Source organism: Cyanistes caeruleus, chromosome 5 (genome assembly GCF_971803275.1).
Source record: "Cyanistes caeruleus chromosome 5, bCyaCae1.hap1.1, whole genome shotgun sequence".
Lineage (NCBI taxonomy): Eukaryota > Metazoa > Chordata > Aves > Passeriformes > Paridae > Cyanistes > Cyanistes caeruleus.
Genome location: NC_141705.1, coordinates 64,706,669 through 64,729,300, shown reverse-complemented (window position 1 = coordinate 64,729,300; position 22,632 = coordinate 64,706,669). Strand labels below are relative to the sequence as shown.

Here is a 22,632-nt window from a genome sequence, read left to right as displayed (position 1 = left end):
CAGCCCCTGGGCCACATTCCCCAGCCAGGAGCTCAGGCCCCTTCTGCCGCAGGGCATTGGCCAAAGGGTGCCCAAGAGGCCCTCAAGGTCTGCCCCATCCCACCTGCCCCTGACCCCCCACCCCCTGCCTCACCTCTCCCCAGCGTCTCTGAAATCTTCTTCCAAGGGCCCATCCCATGGCCATTCCTATGAGGAGCACGTCAATGAGCAGGAGTGTCCTGGACGCCCACCAGAGGAGCGCAGAGTCCTTCTCCTCCAGGTCGAAATCCTCCGGAACCAGAGGAGAGGCACCCGTGCTCCTCTCGGGTTTGCTCACAGGGTCGAGGGGATGGGCCAAGAGCAGCAGCACGTAAAGCTGCAGCAGCGCGGAGGAGCCGTGAGCAGCCATAGTGCTCTGCCAGCAGCACCGAGGCTCTGGGCGTCTCTCTGTGAGCAGCTGTGCCTGGGCACTGGGGCGCAGCAACAGCTGGGGACAGTTGCCAGCCAGCGTGCCGTCCCCAGAGGCTGTGATGTCACAGAAGCACAGAACGCCCTGGCTGCAGAGAGCCCTGAGAGAATGTTGAGTCCAAGCTGGGAGCCATGGCGGCAAGCATGGCCAGCAGAGCGGGGCCCGAGCGCTGCGGCCTGGCTTGCCTTGCACCCGTGCCACAATGATGACTCCAGCAGCCCCTGTCAGGCCATTGCAGTATCTGATGGCCCACGCTGGGCACAAGTTCTTCCCAATGGCCAGCGTAAACCTCCCTTGGCCCAGCTTCCAAGCCTTGTTGGCATCTGCTCTCTCTTGTCCTTGCCCACCTGGCTGGCGCTGCCGTGTTGCTCGCTGGCCTGTCTGTGGGAGAAGAGGCTGTGCCAATGAGTGCTGCTCAACTTGGAGGCCATTCAAAGGAGGATTTGATTGTGCCTGCTGTGGGAAGAAGGAATATGCGTGCACATGGCCACTTCCCATAGGTTTTACCCCAGATTTTCATGAGCAGCTGTCCTAGTGAAAGTCAAGTCTGTTTTAGTGAGTATTTGAGGGCTTCCAGAGCACAGTGCCATCTCAGGGGAATTCTGCTGGTTGAGTTCTACTGAGGCTTTGAGATGAGTTGCAAATCCTGAAAATGTTCTCCTTGCCCAGGTAGTAATTTCACAGTTTAGACTGTGGGGATATTGACTGCTCAGTGTTGAGGACCTCATGTAACTTTCAGCCCCAGAAACTTTCAACCTCCAGTGATTGTCCTTGAGACAAAACCATTTGAAATCTTTTTTTCTGTGGACAGGAATTGCTTCGGTGTTACTTCACATCATCCATTAAAAATTTGATGCCTGGAACAAGTCCCGAGTGCTGTGTGATTTCCTTGGTCGTGTTCCTTGGAATGGCTTCCCCCTCATTTTGTGAAGCTGGCCCCAGAAAGGTCATAGATGGGTGAGAAGTTCTGAAAGGCCAAGTGGTGCAGATCTTTGCCTCCTGTTTCGAGGTCTGCGGTGAGCTGTGAGTCCAAGAGCTGATCTGACGTGATGGTGAAAACACAATTGAACCTTTTTGCAGCAGGGTGGATGGATAGAAGCAAAGCACAGCACGGCTGGCAGCAGCAAATGAATTAAAATGCATCCCTGGAATATGTTTCTTGGATTGTTCTTCTAGTATTGTGGTAGTAATTCTGATGTCTGAGTAGTGAACAAGCAACAAGTAGTGAACACGTGATTTGTAGTCAATTTTCTATTTCTTATGTAGTGGAGAGTATGGATGCTAGCTTTGGAGCAGGCTGCAGAGAGCTGCAGAAACTGCAGGCCCCATGGCCTATCAGTCCTGCCCGAGAAGCTAGCCTGGGAATTCATAGGAGGATTTCAAAACAATCCTCACAGACAGAAAACAACTGCCAGGTGCTGTTTGTCTGTCCTCTTGTTTTCCTTGCAGGAGAAAGTCAGGGGGGTGGTGAGCCCCGCTGACCAATGATGGTGATGTAGCACTTTACTAAGCAATAAGAGTTTCCTTTCTGTACTTTCCACGTATCTGTCTATTAGACAAGCCTAGAGTAATAAAGTAGAGAAGATTCTCCTGTTGTGACTCCCTTGAGAGTCCGTGTCGTTCTTTCCCATTTTGTGGTGTTTTTTCTTGAATTTTGTGGGAAACTATGCTGATTTTATGGGGCATTTCTGGAATTTGGTCGAGTTTTCAGAAGATTTAGGGATTTTTGTGGGATTTTTGTGGGATGTTCTGGGAATTGGTGGAGATTTTGTGGGACATTCCTGTGAATTGGTAGGGTTTTGAAATGATTTAGGGAGTTTTGTGGGACTTCTCTGGAATTTTGTGTGTTTTTTCTGGAATTGTGTGGGATTCTGAGGAGACTTGAAGAATTTTGAGGAATTTTTCTTAGATTTTGTGGAAACTTGTGGAGGTTTTGTGGGATTTTTGTGTGATTTTGTGGGATATTGAGGCAATTTAGGGATCTTGAGGGATTTTTCATGTATTTTGTGGGAATTTGTGGAGATTTGGTGGGATATTTTTCTAGAATTTGGTTGTGTTTTGAGAAGATTTAGGGAATTTTGTGGTGTTTTTTCTTGAATTTTGTGGGAAACTGTGCTGATTTTATGGGGCGTTTCTGGAATTTGGTCGAGTTTTCAGAAGATTTAGGGATTTTTGTGAGATTTTTGTGGGATGTTCTGGGAATTGGTGGAGATTTTGTGGGACATTCCTGTGAATTGGTAGGGTTTTGAAATGATTTAGGGAGTTTTGTGGGACTTGTCTGGAATTTTGTGTGTTTTTTCTGGAATTGTGTGGGATTCTGAGGAGACTTGAAGAATTTTGAGGAATTTTTCTTAGATTTTGTGGGAATTTGTGGAGAATCTGTGGGATTTTACTGGAATTTGGTGGGCCTTTTCAAGGACTTTGTGTGGTTTTGAGGAGACTTGAAGAATTTTGAGGAATTTTTCTTAGATTTTGTGGAAACTTGTGGAGGTTTTGTGTGATTTTTGTGGGATTTTGTGGGATATTGAGGCGATTTCGGGATCTTGAGGGATTTTTTGTGTATTTTGTGGGATTTTGTGGAGATTTGGTGGGACATTTTTCTAGAATTTGGTTGTGTTTTGAGAAGATTTAGGGAATTTTGTGTGATTTTTCTGGGATTTTGTTGGATATTGAGGAGATTTTGTGGGATGTTTGTGGAACTTTGAGGGACTTTTCTGGAATTTGGTGAGATTCTGTAGAGAACTGAGAAATTATCAGGGATTTTTCATGTATTCTGTGGGAATTTGTGGAGATTCGGTGGGATTTTTGTGGATTTTGGCCGTGTTTTGAGAAGATTTAGGGAATTTGGTGTGATTTTTCTTGGATTTTGTTGGGTATTGAGGACATTTTGTGGGATGTTTCTGGAATTTGGTGGGGCTTTTCAAGAATTTTGTGGTATTTTGAAAAGATTTAGGGAATTGTGTGGTGTTTTTTCTTGAATTTTGTGGGAAACTGTGCTGATTTTATGGGGCATTTCTGGAATTTGGTTGAGTTTTCAGAAGATTTAGGGATTTTTGTGGGATTTTTGTGGGATGTTCTGGGAATTGGTGGAGATTTTGTGGGACATTCCTGTGAATTGGTAGGGTTTTGAAATGATTTAGGGAGTTTTGTGGGACTTCTCTGGAATTTTGTGTGTTTTTTCTGGAATTGTGTGGGATTCTGAGGAGACTTGAAGAATTTTGAGGAATTTTTCTTAGATTTTGTGGAAACTTGTGGAGGTTTTGTGGGATTTTTGTGGGATTTTGTGGGATATTGAGGCGATTTAGGGATCTTGAGGGATTTCTCATGTATTTTGTGGGAATTTGTGGAGATTTGGTGGGATATTTTTCTAGAATTTGGTTGTGTTTTTGAAGATTTAGGGAATTTTGTGGTGTTTTTTCTTGAATTTTGTGGGAAACTGTGCTGATTTTATGGGGCGTTTCTGGAATTTGGTCGAGTTTTCAGAAGTTTGACATATATTGACATAAGTTTGATATACTTGACAAAGTATATCAAATTGTCAATCAACTCAATAAAGAACTCCCACTCCAGAGATAGCTATCACCAGCTGATGAATTTGGCTAGGGCAGGTTTAGTGAAGAAAAACTAGGTCTTTATTACCAAATCAGTTAGGAGTTGTTCTACCGTACTGCCCGTAGGATGGGAGTATAAACACCATATTCTTCACAGCCTCATCCACAAAGAATTCCACCTTCAAATTAAGGCTGCTTTGGAGTTGGACCAAACCAATGAAAACTCACTCATCAAACACAGTGATGGCAGCATGCTCAGTCTTTGCAATACAAAACTGGCAACTAACAGCACATTCCTGATCACATCTCCAAGGCTGAGTGTACAGAACTGCAGTGGTGGCCAGGCCCTCGCTGACTGCCAAACCTCCAGCCATCATCCCTTCCTCTCACAGCGACAGGGCAGAAAATAACAACAGCAGAAACTAGATTTTTAGCTTAAGCTAAAACCACAAAGGTCATTGATGAAACAGACTGGAGTGCTTTAGAGACTAGCACGCAGATTTAGCTGAAAACAAATCTTATTGATCACCAATTACAATGAATACTTAATTCTATCATTCTGCATTATTATTAGACAGTCAGAGACAGCCAAGCTGACCTCAAGCATGCTGAAGCATCGGGGCCAAGCAGTGCACATCTTCCCAGGAGCTGATTTACCCATCGTTCTCAAGTGAATTCACCTGCACACAGCCCCACCGTACAACTGCTAGGCTGCAAAATAAAAAAATAGCTCTGCTTAAGAGTCAAACCCCAGGACATAGACCATATGAAAGGAAGAATGAAACCTGCAGCATTTGGTTGACCTTCAATGCCCTGAGAAGATGACAAATTCCCCAAGATGAACAAGTGCCCAAAATACAAAGCAAAGGACTGACTTTTAGGGATCAAATGTTAAATAGGCCTGTGAAATTGGAGTTGTTAGGTTGCACATGAAAGAAGGGAAAAAAGAAAAAACCACCCCAACCCTCAACTGCAATTTTACATCCCTCTTGGAAAATTTGCTTTAATAAGAGAGAGGAATGGATACAATCTTCCCCTCACCTGGAGATTTTAATCAATTCAAGCCATTTCAAATCTGGCGAGAAAGCCCTACCACAGTCCCCATCAAACAACATTGCCTTTCATTTTTGCTTCTCATGACTACTTCAGAGCAGTCTAAATAACAGCAAAGAAGGAAATTCAAGTTGCAATTCAAACACTAAGCTCTGGAATCCCACATTGCCTTCAAACACCTGCATGAAACACTAACTTCATGCTCTATGCTCCCTGCTTTCTTCTAGTTTACTGCACAGTGCATTATTTACATAAAACAGAATTTCTTCTGTGGGAAAGGCTTGCATGGTACTTCAAAGCCTGAATAAATCAGGGACTGCAGCTTGAACTAACAAAAAAATCATCCAAAAAATTCCTTTCAATATCTGCATTGTATTACCTTATCATGCTACCTGTCTAGCTGAGTTATTCAGGTATCCACACCAGAAATGACAGACAATGTCTCTCTATGATGATGTGATGTTACTTCAAATGAAAAAAAACAATAAATAAAAATCACAGATTAATTTCCCATACAAATGATGACTCACTACTCCCAAATCCTTCCTTATAGCAGGATGCTCACTTCAGTCTGGAAGTCTTCATGTTGCAGCCTGCAGGAATCAGCTTATTTCCTGTCAAGGGCTGGAAAGCCTTACAGGAACTGGTTTTGGTTGAAGAACTTCTCCAAGGTGCTTACCTGTGGGACTTATCCAGGTAAGGGATGTTAGCTCCCTCTTCTTTGAGGTTCAGTGTCCAACCACTCCTACTGCTGGTAAGAAGAACAGAAGAAACATCTGCCCATAGCAAGGACTGCACTGGTGGGCAAAGTCCAAATTCCATCCTTCAGGGAAAAAGAAACAAAGACTGAGGAATTCATGTCTGTTCAAAATTTCATCCTTGACTACTGAAAGCATTGGAAGCACATGTGTATGTTTAAAAATGGAATTGTCCTCATTTAAGAATAAAAATAATTTCATCCCATCACCATTTTTCTTGGTCCAATCCTGAACTGCAGATCCAAACAGCTGAGAAAGCATGGAATAGTCCGCTGGACAGCATTAAAATGAGCAACTCCTGTATCTTCCTAAGATAAGAACACAAATCACAAAGAAAGGCACTCTGAGAAAAAATTTCTTAGAGGAAGACCTCAATTATTTTCCAGCAAGGCAGGTAATATGCATTTGGCTATTTGTTAGAAAAAAAACCAAAAAACAAACCTGTTTTTATACAAGATTTTACTCATATATTAACTATCACATATTTTGCAAAACAAAAAGAGACCACAGCAAAGTAAAATCCCAATTTTTTCCTATATTTAAGCTGTGATAGTATGTCTGAAATGGGAATCCAGAGCCTCACCAGATTAATATCACCACTTGGACCAGAGAATTTGCCATATCCACTTCTTCTGGTTTCGTTCAGTTGGAGCTTCTGTTTGTACAGTGATGATGGCTCTTGAACATTCTGGGATTTAAAGTAGTCCCTGAAGAGATGGCTGACAAAAATATGATGTTACTTTTAAGATGCTTTTTAATTATTTCTACCCTCATCCAGAACCTGCAAACATCTGATCTCCTTCACTATGCTCCAAGCTCATTAAAACTGGAACGCTAAATAAGAATATTCAAAATATTTTGTTTTGCATTGCTAAAGGCACCACTGCAGGTACTTGACTCATCCTTCAGACTGTAAATAAATAAATGAAGTCTAGGACAGGTCAAATAAAGACACTATGTTTTCTGTGTTTTGTTGGGGTTGGTTTTAGAAGACTTAGGAGATTTGAAACAGATCTTTTATTAAGGAATTGTTCCTAAGGGACTTGACTTACAGAAATTAATTTATACTTGGCAGTGCATTTGATTGATTGCAGTTCCTTTTTTTCAAATACAAACCAGCATTTTCACTACCAGGTGTGGTGGTTGGAAATGTTGGGACTGTAGAACACTGCAAGGCTAATTTCTCCTCCAGTCTCCATCATTTTTATGTAGCTCAGCATTTTCTCATCCTTACTGAGATCTGCTGCAAATTTAAAATACCCTAACAGGGCTGAGAGAGTATTGCAACAGTGTTTATCTAGTGTATCATTACAGTTCTTGTTACCCTAATTCCACAGTTCTGAGCAACAACTCTCATTTTATGGGCAGGTAATTGAGCTCTATGATACATGAATTGATTTGCAGGGGAAATACATTAAAACCTGGCTGGAAAAGAAAATTATTCAGGATCTTCACTCTGATTGCCTTTTACAGCTACCACTCTAGGACCACTGAAAGAGCTTACTTTAGCTCATGTCAATGAAGCTACAATTCAGTGTTTGTCCAAAAAATGTTCACATTCTAAAATGAAGGTTACTGTGGTTTCCTGAGTTATAAAGGCAGAATTAAAGATTACTGCAGATTCTTAGATCAGGACCACTTCCCAGCTCAAGAACTATTTAGTGGGAAGAGCCAAGGCAAAAGGCAGCATTCAAGCAAGTGTTGCTGATCAAGTGAGTTATGGGTTCTACATGAAAATGTTAGCAAGGGTGATCCAGTCAGATCTCATGTCTGCCTGTGGTTCAGCACTGCAGCTGCTAACACCCAGAGCACCAGATCCAATCACTCCTGAGGAGCAGGTTTGTTCAAGCAGGCACTGTTGTTTCAGGACCAGTGAAAGACAGGACAGAGACAAAATTGATAGTACTCCCTCAGTGCAAACAGAACTTGCCCTGCGACAAATTTGCTCCTCTCTGGCCCTACTTTTAACATCCCTGCTCTCAAATTCCTATTTTTAGCAGCTTCTCATAAAAGGCATTCTTACTCAGAGAAGTGAATGTTAGAAGTGTTCATTTGAATGAAGCAAACAATTAAGCAACATCTTCCCTAAAGTGATTTTGTAAAAGTTATGGTTTAGTTTTCTTCCTAATTGCTTGGAAAAATCGGATTGGCGCAGGAAATGGGAAGGGTTGGCTAAAAGGAGTCAGCTGATGGGAAGCAGCCAGTAACTCCTGCTGCTGCTGACCTGCTGCAACTCCCAGGTAAGAGGACAAGTGCCTCATTTGTAATCAAGTCTATATAAAACACAAAAGAGGCAGAAGGACAAACCTGGTTCATAAAGGCAGCAGTCTGTGACCAAAAGCAGCAGAGTCAGCAGCCAGTGTTTCACTCCTGATGAGAGCCCACTTGCAAAAGTTCCACTTGAGTACCTGCTGCAGAGCAGAGGCTGTTCTTCATTGATGTGTCAAACCATGACAGCCATACTTCTGTTGCTATTCAAAGAACAGGGATAAACTCCGGGGTTTGTTAGGTTTTAAATAGTTTCCAATTTCAGGCCTAATAGAAGGCAAAATGGAAAATATCACATGTAATAGGACTTAAAAATAGAAATATGGAAGAACACAATGTTATACTCATGTTACCTATTACTTTTTTCAGCTGAGCAAAGTCTTCACAAACACTATAAATACATATCTTTTTCCCCCAATGAAAATAATAATAAAAAAATCTGTCTTGTAACCTGAAAGAAAAGAGATAAAACCAAAGCAAACCTGATTCTTGTAAACAGAAAATGTTGCTTAAAAATTGAGTTTGGGGAGCATAAATATTTAATTGCCTTGAGCATGTCTTAGGAATTCACATTTACTCAAAATAGTGTCAAGAGCAAACAAAACTGCAAAACAATCTCTTTTAGTAGGAAATACCTTGTGAGAATCAAGTGTTTTCTTATCATCTTTCACTGTTTCACTTGATGTCTGAATCTTCTAACTCCAACTCCTAGAACAGCATCAGTGGGGGAGAGAGACAATGAACACTCCTTCTGTTATTTGACTGACTGCAAGGTTTTGACATGTAGAGTATTAATAAAAATAATTTATTCTCACAGGGTTTTGTCAGAATAACAAGCTGGTAGCTTTAAATATGGTTAAGAAAATTTTATGTATGTTAGGAAAAAACAAACAAAAAGAAACATTTGCAGTAGTAGGACAAAACCATCATAAAAAAGGTATATAGCAGATATACATATTTATATTCATATATATATATCTCCAATTTCCCAAAGCATTGCTCTAAGAATTAGACAAAACTGGCTACAAAATTCAGATTTTTTAGGTTATTTATTGACTGTAAAGTGAATCCTGACTGACAATAAATATCACTGGGGAACATTAATTATTAAATATACATTGTCCAATCTTTAACAAATCAACTTTAGTAAGAACAGTTTTAAATCTAAAAATAAAAACAATTTCCAAGACACTTATTTTAAGTAATTGCACTAAGAAATAGTAAGACCTTATATATAGTTAAATGACTAGCAGCCAACTCACATCATCATAGTAAGAATAATATATATGTACTGCAATTTTAAGTGTTATGACTTCAAGAACTTGTAGTAATAACCAAGCATTACTTGCTAAATAACACAAAATTTGTCTGATTAAGTCTGTTTAAAAGAATATGCAATGGGAATAACTAAGAGCTGAAATTAATGGTGTTAGCTTGTAAAGACAGAAATTTACTTCTTACAAGTAGGAAAACATGCAATATATTCCTATACTTAACACATGTTCGTAGTACAGACATTCCTGTTAATAAATTTCAGGTTAAAATTGACAAATGTGGCATGTTCTACTATATGGAATTTCTTCAAGTGACTGTTGTTCCATCGGACAACACAAACTAAAAAATGTCCTGCCTCTCAGAAATATTATTCTGTTTCTACTCTTTACTTTATTTTTTTTATTTTTTTTTTTCACTTTTAGAAAAACACAGATTTTTTTTTTTTTAGTATTAGAAAAATATAGGACAAAAACAAGGCTTAAGTTTTAGATAGGGAAGAGAGAATAAGGAGATGCTTTATAAGCTGAAATATTTTTCTCTTAAAGCTATGGAGATGGACAACCATGTTCTGAAAAAAACTCCTTTAATTCATGACAGAGTATATTGGGAAGCATGGAGTGTTCAAAGTGTGGATTTTGAGTAAAAAGTAGAGTAATTGTGATACAGTGAGGCGCTGGAACAGAGTGGAGTGAAGATTTGAGGCCTTGAGGGCAATGAGAAAACTGTTTTCCTGCGAAGCTCACAGAGACAGATGAAGAGGACTCATGGCCCATACACACCTCAGAGTGATGTGAAATGGGAGGAGTGAACTCATGGCAGATTTCCGGGCAGCTGGCATCAAACAAATAGAAAACTATAACAGAAATATTTTTCTTGTGAGAAACTCCATAGATTAGCAGAAGAAGATTTCTGTTTCTATACAAACACTGATAAAGAGACTCTAGCAAGAATTGGGACTGTTTTAAACACCAAAGTTCCAAAGTCTTTTGTTTCTATCTTGTCATGTGAACAAGGGAATGCTGGGTAGTGCAGGATAAAAGGGTTTTCTGAAAGTTTATTCTGGTGTTCTTATTCTTGTAGTTTTGTGAATAAACTTTCTTTATTCCTTTTAAGTTTTAAGCCTGTTTTGCTCTTGCTCTAATCCATATCTCACAGCAAGAAATAAGTAAGTTTTCTAGTATTTTTTCAGTTACTGCTTTAAAACCACGACAACTGTGTTTTCACCATCACGTCAGATCAGCTCTTGGACTCACAGCTCACCGCAGACCTCGAAACAGGAGGCAAAGATCTGCACCACTTGGCCTTTCAGAACTTCTCACCCATCTATGACCTTTCTGGGGCCAGCTTCACAAAATGAGGGGGAAGCCATTCCAAGGAACACGACCAAGGAAATCACACAGCACTCGGGATTTGTTCCAGGCATCAAATTTTTAATGGATGATGTGAAGTAACACCGAAGCAATTCCTGTCCACAGAAAAAAAGATTTCAAATGGTTTTGTCTCAAGGACAATCACTGGAGGTTGAAAGTTTCTGGGGCTGAAAGTTACATGAGGTCCTCAACACTGAGCAATCAATATCCCCAGAGTCTAAACTGTGAAATTACTACCTGGGCAAGGAGAACATTTTCAGGATTTGCAACTCATCTCAAAAGCCTCAGTAGAACTCAACCAGCAGAATTCCCCTGAGATGGCACTGTGCTCTGGAAGCCCTCAAATACTCACTAAAACAGACTTGACTTTCACTAGGACAGCTGCTCATGAAAATCTGGGGTAAAACCTATGGGAAGTGGCCATGTGCACGCATATTCCTTCTTCCCACAGCAGGCACAATCAAACCCTCCTTTGAATGGCCTCCAAGTTGAGCAGCACTCATTGGCACAGCCTCTTCTCCCACAGACAGGCCAGCGAGCAACACGGCAGCGCCAGCCAAGTGGGCAAGGACAAGAGAGAGCAGATGCCAACAAGGCTTGGAAGCTGGGCCAAGGGAGGTTTACGCTGGCCATTGGGAAGAACTTGTGCCCAGCGTGGGCCATCAGATACTGCAATGGCCTGACAGGGGCTGCTGGAGTCATCATTGTGGCACGGGTGCAAGGCAAGCCAGGCCGCAGCGCTCGGGCCCCGCTCTGCTGGCCATGCTTGCCGCCATGGCTCCCAGCTTGGACTCAACATTCTCTCAGGGCTCTCTGCAGCCAGGGCGTTCTGTGCTTCTGTGACATCACAGCCTCTGGGGACGGCACGCTGGCTGGCAACTGTCCCCAGCTGTTGCTGCGCCCCAGTGCCCAGGCACAGCTGCTCGCAGAGAGACGCCCAGAGCCTCGGTGCTGCTGGCAGAGCACTATGGCTGCTCACGGCTCCTCCGCGCTGCTGCAGCTTTACGTGCTGCTGCTCTTGGCTCATCCCCTCGACCCTGTGAGCAAACCTGAGCGCAGCACGGATGCCTCTCCTCTGCTTCTGGAGGATTGTCATCTGGACGAGTCGGACCCTGAGCGCATCCGGTGGGCGGCCAGGACATTCCTGCTCATCGACCTGCTCATCATAGGAATGGCCATGGGATGGTCGCTCGGAAAAAGAATTCAGAGACGCTGGCGAGAGGTGAGGAGGGGGGTGGGGGGTCAGGCAGGCGGGATGGGGCAGACCTTGAGGGCCTCTTGGGCACCCTTTGGCCAATGCCCTGCGGCAGAAGGGGCCTGAGCTCCTGGCTGGGGAATGTGGCCCAGGGGCTGAGCTCCATGGACAGCACCAAGCAGAGGCGGCAGAGCTCTGCCTGCTGCAGCCTCTTCCCCGGGCCAGCCCAGCCCAACTGGGCCCGAGTCTCTGTCTCCCAGGCCAAAGGCAGCCCCACAGGTGCCGGCCCCGCTCTGCCCCTCTGCCTCTTCCATGGGGATCCCTGTGCTTTGCCTTGCAGCGGAATCTCCAGAGCCCTTCGGGCCGTGCGGGGCCCCGCCGCCATCGAAGACAGGGCTGTCCCACGGAGCTGATGCAGCTGCTGATGGACAACCGCGACCTGATGCGGCTGCTCCTTCGCGACAGCCCTCAACCAACCACCAAGATGGCGGCAAAAGAGGGCAGTGACAGGAGACTCCGCACCTCCCCACAGCTCTGACCTCCAGCGTCGCGCTCCAGCTACAGAACCTTACGGGGAACGGGTGACCAGTGCCCAGCCCAGGCACTGCGACGTTCCCCACCTTACAAGTTAGCCACACCCCTGTTGTTGTTCGATTCCCCACCACGTTTCCCCCAAGAAGTTGACCTTTCCCTTAGTGTTCAGTTCTAAACAGTTGAAGCATTGAAGTTTCTTAGCCTTAAGATTCTTACCCCATAGTCTTCTAGTAACGTTGGATTGTAGATTTTAGAAGTAGTCAAGTGAATAAAGTTCACGTTTTCTACACGTTGCTGTGTCATTTTCTTGAGGTTGCACCTGAGACCTGGGGACTCCTTGAGAGATGGCTTTGCATGGCAGCTCCAGACTGCCTGCAATGGAGAGCCCCAGTGCCCCAGCAGGCTTTGCAAGAGCACGGAGGGCAGCGGGAAAGAAGAAGGTGGCCAATATTCACCTGCCTCCACCTTCCAAGGAAGCTTGCAGTCAAACCCTGTCTGCCCTTTAGGGGGGACCCTAAAGGCCCCGGCAGGCATCACCATGGCCCCAGGACGGGGGGCTTGCAGCACTCTGGGGCACCAGGAAAGGAGCAGGATCATCCCTGGAAAGCTGTCTGGAGACAAATCCAGAGACGTCTCCCCTGGCATCCAGGCAAGGGCTGAATACAGGCAGGCAATTAGATCCACAGGCTGCCTGGGCTATGGCACCAATCAGTCCTGCTTCATAGATTTCGGGGGGCGGGGTTATACATATATATATATATACGCATATATGTATATATGTATCTACATCTGTATTTAGTTCTTTGTATTTATCCTGTTGACCCTCAAATAGGATTAGATTTCATTTTCCTACAAAACAAAACATCCGTTTTTTGATTTTTAGGAATCAACCATCTGTGCTCCCACTTTAAATCACTTCTCTCAAACTCATTCTGCATCTTGCTCCTTTCCAGCACCATCAAATACCTCTGTTAAAATACAGAGCATCAGTGGAAGGACGACAATCTTGTTACTTGCTGAAGAAAGTTAACTTGGATGACATACCTGCTTTTAAAAATCCAAGAGGAACAAAACCTACACATCAGCTTTAGAATTTCAAAAGCTGCTTCCTCAACTCTTCCACACCACTTTACTCTTTGGGGACATTCAGCAGCAATACCAAACAAGCACAGAAAAGAAATGGAAGAAGAAATGCAGATAGTCAGCAGCAGACCACCTACCAAAATACATTTTAAATGCAGCTCCAAGTTCTCCAAGAGCAAGTTTGAAGTGTAAATGGAGACACTCACACAAAATTACTACCAGGTGGTACTTTTGGCATTTCCTTGGGCTTTCCTCTTCATTTTTTTTTTATCTCTCACCTAAGGCAAGAGAAAAAACCCCAAACAAACACAACCTTTCAGGCAGAGAAAAGATGTGGTTGCTCTTGAAGAAAGCATTTCATTCTGCCTGGAGAAGAAGCTGCTGGGAAAAATATTAGCTTTTAGCAAAATGGCACTGTGCTGTTGCACTTGTTCTAGCACTGGGAGAAAGAACAGGCCCGTCTGTAAGGCTCCTGCAGCTCACCCTGGCTGAGGGTCATTGACCACTGAGCACTGCAGGCATCACTGGCAACAACGATGGTGGAAAATGGGGAGGGAGCAGGATAAATAAATGTTTGCCATTGCCTTAGCCAAAAAAACCCCAGACATCAAAAGCAACCCACCCTCAAAACAAAGCTATGAAAATAGTTTGCCTCTGAATTTAAAGAACTTCAATTAACTCTATGATGTCTGCTTTTGGTTCAGCATTCATCAATCTGAATTTGAATATGCACAGGGTAATGAAAGGTAACTGAAGCTTAAAAATCATGTCTATTGACTTGTGCATAGCCTATACTGAAGCACATTAAAAAGCAGCGTTTTGCTTGAAATCTGCACGGTATTAACTTCATTCAGTCTTACACTCACTAGGTAATTAAATACATGAAGAAATAGATTTTTTTTTTTTTTATTAAGAATGCATTATTAATTAGGAAGGCATGGCTTTAGTAGAGTCTGCTGATACCAACATTACTCAGCTAAGTTCAAAGTATGAACACAAGAACTTGATGACAGAAGCAATGTTCATCAGAGCCTCAACAAGAAAGTTGCAGTTCCAAGTTTTTCAGATGTCCTACACTTGCTAAGGCATCTCCAGAAAGAGGAGTCAACTGAAAATAGCACAGGAAATTTGAAACCCATTTCTCTTTTTGTCTTTTTTTCCTGAACTTTCTTGTGGGCAACAGAAAACTCCTAATATGTGGAATGCAATGTAGTTTTTATGCCAGAGTCATGAGTCATCCCCTCAGTTCCAACCTGATCCAATGCTCACTTGAATCTTGGAAAGGCTCAAATCAGCAAGATGAAATTAAAATTGTATTCATGAAAGGAGCTCTTTACTCTCCATTCCCCTCCCTCCCCCAAATACATCAGCACCAAGTGAGAAAGGCTCAATCTGAAAAATAATTATTACACAATTAAACTTGGACATAGCTAGTTTGCTACAAGTTCCAGCAGACAGACAAACAAGAGCAGAATCAGAGGTTATCAACCTCAATAGAAATTCCAGCTCATGCTTTCCCCAAAAGCCTCATTTAATTTATCCAGGATTAAAAAATAAAAGAGAAATGAAAAAAACCACATAAAAGCATTTCACATAGTATATAGTGAAATGCTATCGTTTCCACCTGAAATATTCATCATCATTATTATGTTTTTCCATAGTAAATTACAAAGTCTCCTGCACCCATCTTCCCAATATCTCATTCTAAGTGCTTGCTACTTTAATCCCTTAGGAAGCAAAAGGAGCCCCAGGTGTCTCTGGATCAACAGAAACTAAACAACACAGCTTGACAAAGTATATTAAATTGTCAATCAACTCAATAAAGAACTCCCACTCCAGAGATAGCTATCACCAGCTGATGAATTTGGCTAGGGCAGGTTTAGTGAAGAAAAACTAGGTCTTTATTACCAAATCAGTTAGGAGTTGTTCTACCGTACTGCCCGTAGGATGAGAGTATAAACACCATATTCTTCACAGCCTCATCCACAAAGAATTCCACCTTCAAATTAAGGCTGCTTTGGAGTTGGACCAAACCAATGAAAACTCACTCATCAAACACAGTGATGGCAGCATGCTCAGTCTTTGCAATACAAAACTGGCAACTAACAGCACATTCCTGATCACATCTCCAAGGCTGAGTGTACAGAACTGCAGTGGTGGCCAGGCCCTCGCTGACTGCCAAACCTCCAGCCATCATCCCTTCCTCTCACAGCGACAGGGCAGAAAATAACAACAGCAGAAACTAGATTTTTAGCTTAAGCTAAAACCACAAAGGTCATTGATGAAACAGACTGGAGTGCTTTAGAAACTAGCACGCAGACTTAGCTGAAAACAAATCTTATTGATCACCAATTACAATGAATACTTAATTCTGTTATTCTGCATTATTATTAGACAGTCAGAGACAGCCAAGCTGACCTCAAGCATGCTGAAGCATCGGGGCCAGGCAGTGCACATCTTCCCAGGAGCTGATTTACCCATCGTTCTCAAGTGAATTCACCTGCACACAGCCCCACCGTACAACTGCTAGGCTGCAAAATAAAAAAATAGCTCTGCTTAAGAGTCAAACCCCAGGACATAGACCATATGAAAGGAAGAATGAAACCTGCAGCATTTGGTTGACCTTCAATGCCCTGAGAAGATGACAAATTCCCCAAGATGAACAAGTGCCCAAAATACAAAGCAAAGGACTGACTTTTAGGGATCAAATGTTAAATAGGCCTGCGAAATTGGAGTTGTTAGGTTGCACATGAAAGAAGGGAAAAAAGAAAAAACCACCCCAACCCTCAACTGCAATTTTACATCCCTCTTGGAAAATTTGCTTTAATAAGAGAGAGGAATGGATACAACCTTCCCCTCACCTGGAGATTTTAATCAATTCAAGCCATTTCAAATCTGGCAAGAAAGCCCTACCACAGTCCCCATCAAACAACATTGCCTTTCATTTTTGCTTCTCATGACTACTTCAGAGCAGTCTAAATAACAGCAAAGAAGGAAATTCAAGTTGCAATTCAAACACTAAGCTCTGGAATCCCACATTGCCTTCAAACAACTGCATGAAACACTAACTTCATGCTCTATGCTCTCCAATACATAGAAGCCATTTATTTGCATAGCCTTTGGCTGCTAAAGATGGAACCTGCATTTCTAGGAGCAGATGGGCCTGATTCTCACCTTCCCCCGACACACATGAGCAGTGTGGGCCCTGCCTTTCTGGGCACCTCACACTTACTTGATTCAAACTCTTGACTTTGCTCTCTGGAACACTGCCCTTCCTGAATCCAGCCCAAGCTACGAAGCAGCCACACACCTGCTGAAGTTGCCATTCTTGACATCTGCCTCTCCCCATCAGGATGCCTTGCAAAAACTATTAGGATCCAATGCTGCCCGTGTCTGCTGCAAGGAGGAGCTCTCTGGCTTTTTTACTCCTATCTTTAGAACATTCTCTTTCTAAGGTCATGACAGCTGGGGACAAATACAGAGCAACACCTTGAAGCATTAACAAACAGAAGCAACAGAAAACAGAAGCTGCTGCATTTCCTGTGGCCATTTGAGGGTGAAACTGCAAGTGTGAAAATATTGCAGTTCTGTCATTCAGGAAGAAGCACACGTTCCAAAGGAAATCCATTCAAAGCAGATTATACAGCATAGATTTGTTATCCATTTGAAGTTATTAACTGGAAGCCAAAGAAAGATTTCTTTGGTAGCCTCACAGGTTTATCTTCAGCATTTATAATGGAACAGTTACTCTGCTTTAAATTTAAGTGTTTCTTTCCCCCAACAGTCTCATCTAACTCCTCACCAAGCTGATACGGAATAGAGGAGCACAGATCGTGTGAGGAACAGATTTGGAATTACATAAATGGACTTACCATGTGGCTACAACTGATATTTCCAGCTCTGTGGCCTAAGAGCATCCATCCAATGTCCTGCCAGTCCAGCACTTCCTGATGGTATTTGAAGCCACTGCTTCCACACAAGTTAGAACAATGCACTTCTCCTTTGAGGTCATCTGGCTGCTGCAAGTGCAACAATGGAGCCACCAAGTTCCAGTTGCAAGGTCAGCATTACAAATTTAAAACCTTCCTGTTACAAAAGGTAAAGGCTCTCCAATCCTGCTGGAAACAAGAGCTTTGAAGAAACCTAACTCTTCCAACTTCAGCTTGCTTCCAACTTGAACGGTATCAGCTTTTTTAGATAATAAAGGATTGTCTGTAGATTACTGTGGATTAAAATTAGAACTGCAGACCTGACTATTAGTCTCAAGTTTGCTGGTGTGAGGAAGGTGATGGTCCTTCTTATCCATCCCTGGAATCACCATCATGCACTGTCTTCACTATCTCCAAGAGGTATTTTTTTTTTCAACGTGGATAAACAGTTTTAGGAAGTTTGGAACAGGGAGAATGGCTGCCTTCCATACAAATCAAACAGGTTCCATTTCCAAGTGATTACAATTGTATCAAAGTCTTCAGGCCCAAATAGGTGTAGCCGCTGTGAAATACAGAAGCCCTTATGAAAGGCTCACTCAGAAGGTGTGAATAGAATAAAAAAGAAATTCATTATAAAAAAATGAGGAAGGAAAAAGCCTTCATTCCCAGCACTGCAGAATTCCAGCCAAGTAAAATCTCACTCACTTTACAATGAAAGGAAAATATTTGAGTGCTGGTGGCAGGGACAAGGCGAGGATATACAGTGCCAGGGAGGATTCTGCACTTAGAGATGCTGAGTATCCAGCCAAGAGACAGAAATTCAATTGCCAAGGCATTTGAATGAAGTCAATTAAGTCACATCACCTTTTCTATTTCAGTGTTTCCATCTGACAAGAAAGCAAAGGCGGGCAGCAGAAAGCAGGTGAGCTGCTGCACTCAGGGGTAGGGATCAAATGAACTATGCTGGTTCCATATGCACTATGGGAAAAGCAGGCAGAAGAGAGGAAGAGCTCTAAAATTAAGATGGAATTTTAACCTCTTCCTTCTCTGTTGACACTGACTGTAGGCATGTCTAACAGCTTTTCAGACAATTGTGTTTGATTTTGTTCCACAAACCTTACCTAGATCCACATTCATTAGCTGACTCTCTGCTGCCATCAAAATTGAGGGAAGGAACACCTTTTAGCACTGCTTAGAAACAGAGGAGATCAAACTAAACTCTGCAGCTCCAATGAGCGAAGGAATTATGTCCTATCCACCTTCATGAAGCCGCAAAGACCAAAATCTCTTGAGAGCGTGCCATTTCCTTTCAGCCTTGTGCACTGAGCCTTCAGCTCATCACGGATCAAAAGATGCTGCACTAAATTACAAGAAAAATGACTGCATTCTGTTTAGTTGCAATCCTGGTAGTCATAACAAATCTTGTGTGCATCAGATGGCCTCCAGAAAAATCACATGCAACAGCAACACCATCCTCAGATGCTCTCCCAGTACCTTACCTAATCATTGCTCCGTCACTGGACAAGACTTGTCCCCACCCTTCACACCTACAGCAACAAACCTACAAATCTTCCAAACATTTCTTCAATTCCACACCCCTCCGGAACATTCCCGCTTAAAACCGCACAGCTGCCCACGGGACAAAGGTCCAGTGTTACAAGCTGCTGCTCTCCCTCCACACAAGCCCCTTGCACATCTTGCACTGCTGCTCTGAAACTGCACAATTTGTCAGCAGCACCATTAGACTCAGAATTGGGAAACAATTCCTTCTGCTGGGTTAAGTTGGAAACAGTTCAGGCTACAGGAGTTCTTTATTATTCACCCTCATGGAATGCCCCTGCCCTTCAGAGCTCAAGCACTCCTGTGCAGAGCATCTCATGGAGCCAAAGAGAAAGGACTGCTGTCCCAAAAGAAGAGTCTGGGAGGAACTCCCAGTGTCCTTCATGCCTTGAGAAAGCTAAGGAGCAGTCACTGATGGCCTAAAGGGTACAAATTCAGTTCAGATGACAAATTTTCCAGGGTGCACCCCCTCCTCTTTATCTTCTAACACAACTACAAACAAACCAAATGATAGATTTTACAAGGAATAAGGGATGTTTAAAAGCAAATCTCTAAACTAAGCCTGGCATGCTCACCCAGGAGTTCAACACAGCAAGGCAGGCACTCTGCACTACCTAGTTCATGGCAAGAGATTTCTAAACTCTACCAAATGAAGTGAAGAAATGAAACAGAGAGCAATAGAACCGTATTTTAATTCATTTCAAGGCATGGAATAACACAGAATCTTTTCCATGAAACTAGGGCATTTTTCTCCCTTATCTAGTGCCCAAGTAAGATTAGAAATTGGGAAAAAAAACCACTGAAACTGCAAATGCATTTTGCCCCCAGCTAGAAACAAAAGGTAATTATTTGAAAACTAGAAAAAACTCCAAGAGGAAACGTAAAACATTATGGAATATGTATTATTTTTATCACCCAGAATTCCCCATGTTAAAGGCACAGAGAAAACCATCATTCAGAAGTGGGAAAACAGAGGGACTGTACAAGTGAAATGGAGTTCTGACAAATGATGCTGTGTAGAATATGGGTTCCCAAACCAACAGAACAAAGGCACCCCGACAGCAGCAGCCTCAGAGATTGTACATTGCAGCTGAAGCACGGGGGTTTCTGTAGATTCACCTTGTAAACTGGCACACTTACTTGCCAAGGCTGCTGAACTTCTTTCACCTTAAACCACAAAACCTCCCAGTCCTTCCACAGCAATAACTCCATCAAATCAAGACAGACCAAAACATGTTCTTTGCGCTGTTCACAATAAGATGAAGTTATGTGCCCAAGAGATACCATTTGAAGTCAGAAGGAACAAGCCAGCAGGTGTAGAAAACTGGTATTTGAAGAAGTGACAAAAAGACAGCAAACTGAAGCCCATGCTTAATACAAAAGCCCATGATTAATAGAACACAAATGCAGATGGATATGATAAGCTTGCACTGTCGAAGCTAAAATCATTTCTAACAAAAATCACCACATTTCCAAGAATTCAGTACCACTTGTGGTGGCCACTCCTGATCTCTACATAATATGTCAGCAGTTCAATTGGCAAGAATCTCTTTATCTAGATCCAAGCAGGGAAGAAGTCAAGGTCCCAGTGATATGCAATTCTGTAGCTTCATTAGAAACCTTTCATCCTGCAATAGTTGAAATCCAAGCGAGAAAAGAACCTGTTTGGACACCAACTATCCTTAGTAGCAACGTTTTGCAGCACGCAATTTGAAAAGGTTAACCTGCCAGGCAATAATACAGACAAGAAAAATGAAAAGGAGGGCAAGGAGAATCATCTGCTGCTGAAACTGCTCTTCTACAAAAACAAAGTGATATGAAGATTCAGCCCGTGAAGAACACATTCCTCAACCAGGAGAGAAAAACACAATTCTTAAAAATCTCCTCTGTCGTTCTGATTGGGAACGGTGGGAAAGAACGACACGGACTCTCAAGGGAGTCACAACAGGAGAATCTTCTCTACTTTATTACTCTAGGCTTGTCTAATAGACAGATACGTGGAAAGTACAGAAAGGAAACTCTTATTGCTTAGTAAAGTGCTACATCACCATCATTGGTCAGCGGGGCTCACCACCCCCCTGACTTTCTCCTGCAAGGAAAACAAGAGGACAGACAAACAGCACCTGGCAGTTGTTTTCTGTCTGTGAGGATTGTTTTGAAATCCTCCTATGAATTCCCAGGCTAGCTTCTCGGGCAGGACTGATAGGCCATGGGGCCTGCAGTTTCTGCAGCTCTCTGCAGCCTGCTCCAAAGCTAGCATCCATACTCTCCACTACATAAGAAATAGAAAATTGACTACAAATCACGTGTTCACTACTTGTTGCTTGTTCACTACTCAGACATCAGAATTACTACCACAATACTAGAAGAACAATCCAAGAAACATATTCCAGGGATGCATTTTAATTCATTTGCTGCTGCCAGCCGTGCTGTGCTTTGCTTCTATCCATCCACCCTGCTGCAAAAAGGTTCAATTGTGTTTTCACCATCACGTCAGATCAGCTCTTGGACTCACAGCTCACCGCAGACCTCGAAACAGGAGGCAAAGATCTGCACCACTTGGCCTTTCAGAACTTCTCACCCATCTATGACCTTTCTGGGGCCAGCTTCACAAAATGAGGGGGAAGCCATTCCAAGGAACACGACCAAGGAAATCACACAGCACTCGGGACTTGTTCCAGGCATCAAATTTTTAATGGATGATGTGAAGTAACACCGAAGCAATTCGTGTCCACAGAAAAAAAGATTTCAAATGGTTTTGTCTCAAGGACAATCACTGGAGGTTGAAAGTTTCTGGGGCTGAAAGTTACATGAGGTCCTCAACACTGAGCAGTCAATATCCCCACAGTCTAAACTGTGAAATTACTACCTGGGCAAGGAGAACATTTTCAGGATTTGCAACTCATCTCAAAGCCTCAGTAGAACTCAACCAGCAGAATTCCCCTGAGATGGCACTGTGCTCTGGAAGCCCTCAAATACTCACTAAAACAGACTTGACTTTCACTAGGACAGCTGCTCATGAAAATCTGGGGTAAAACCTATGGGAAGTGGCCATGTGCACGCATATTCCTTCTTCCCACAGCAGGCACAATCAAATCCTCCTTTGAATGGCCTCCAAGTTGAGCAGCACTCATTGGCACAGCCTCTTCTCCCACAGACAGGCCAGCGAGCAACACGGCAGCGCCAGCCAAGTGGGCAAGGACAAGAGAGAGCAGATGCCAACAAGGCTTGGAAGCTGGGCCAAGGGAGGTTTACGCTGGCCATTGGGAAGAACTTGTGCCCAGCGTGGGCCATCAGATACTGCAATGGCCTGACAGGGGCTGCTGGAGTCATCATTGTGGCACGGGTGCAAGGCAAGCCAGGCCGCAGCGCTCGGGCCCCGCTCTGCTGGCCATACTTGCCGCCATGGCTCCCAGCTTGGACTCAACATTCTCTCAGGGCTCTCTGCAGCCAGGGCGTTCTGTGCTTCTGTGACATCACAGCCTCTGGGGACGGCACGCTGGCTGGCAACTGTCCCCAGCTGTTGCTGCGCCCCAGAGCCCAGGCACAGCTGCTCACAGAGAGACGCCCAGAGCCTCGGTGCTGCTGGCGGAGCACTATGGCTGCTC

At 43.3% G+C, this 22,632-nt stretch overlaps 1 long non-coding RNA gene across 1 annotated transcript; it reads right to left on the bottom strand.

Annotated features, from left to right (window-relative positions):
* Positions 1-4,057: 4,057 nt before the first annotated feature.
* LOC147653192 (uncharacterized) lies at positions 4,058-11,517 on the bottom strand. Its single transcript, XR_015287028.1, has 10 exons — positions 10,961-11,517; positions 10,607-10,818; positions 10,133-10,206; positions 8,714-8,786; positions 8,118-8,345; positions 6,394-6,529; positions 6,020-6,118; positions 5,732-5,875; positions 5,432-5,517; positions 4,058-4,710 (listed from the first exon to the last, which is right to left on the bottom strand). It is a non-coding gene; the product is annotated as an uncharacterized LOC147653192 (long non-coding RNA).
* Positions 11,518-22,632: the final 11,115 nt, after the last annotated feature.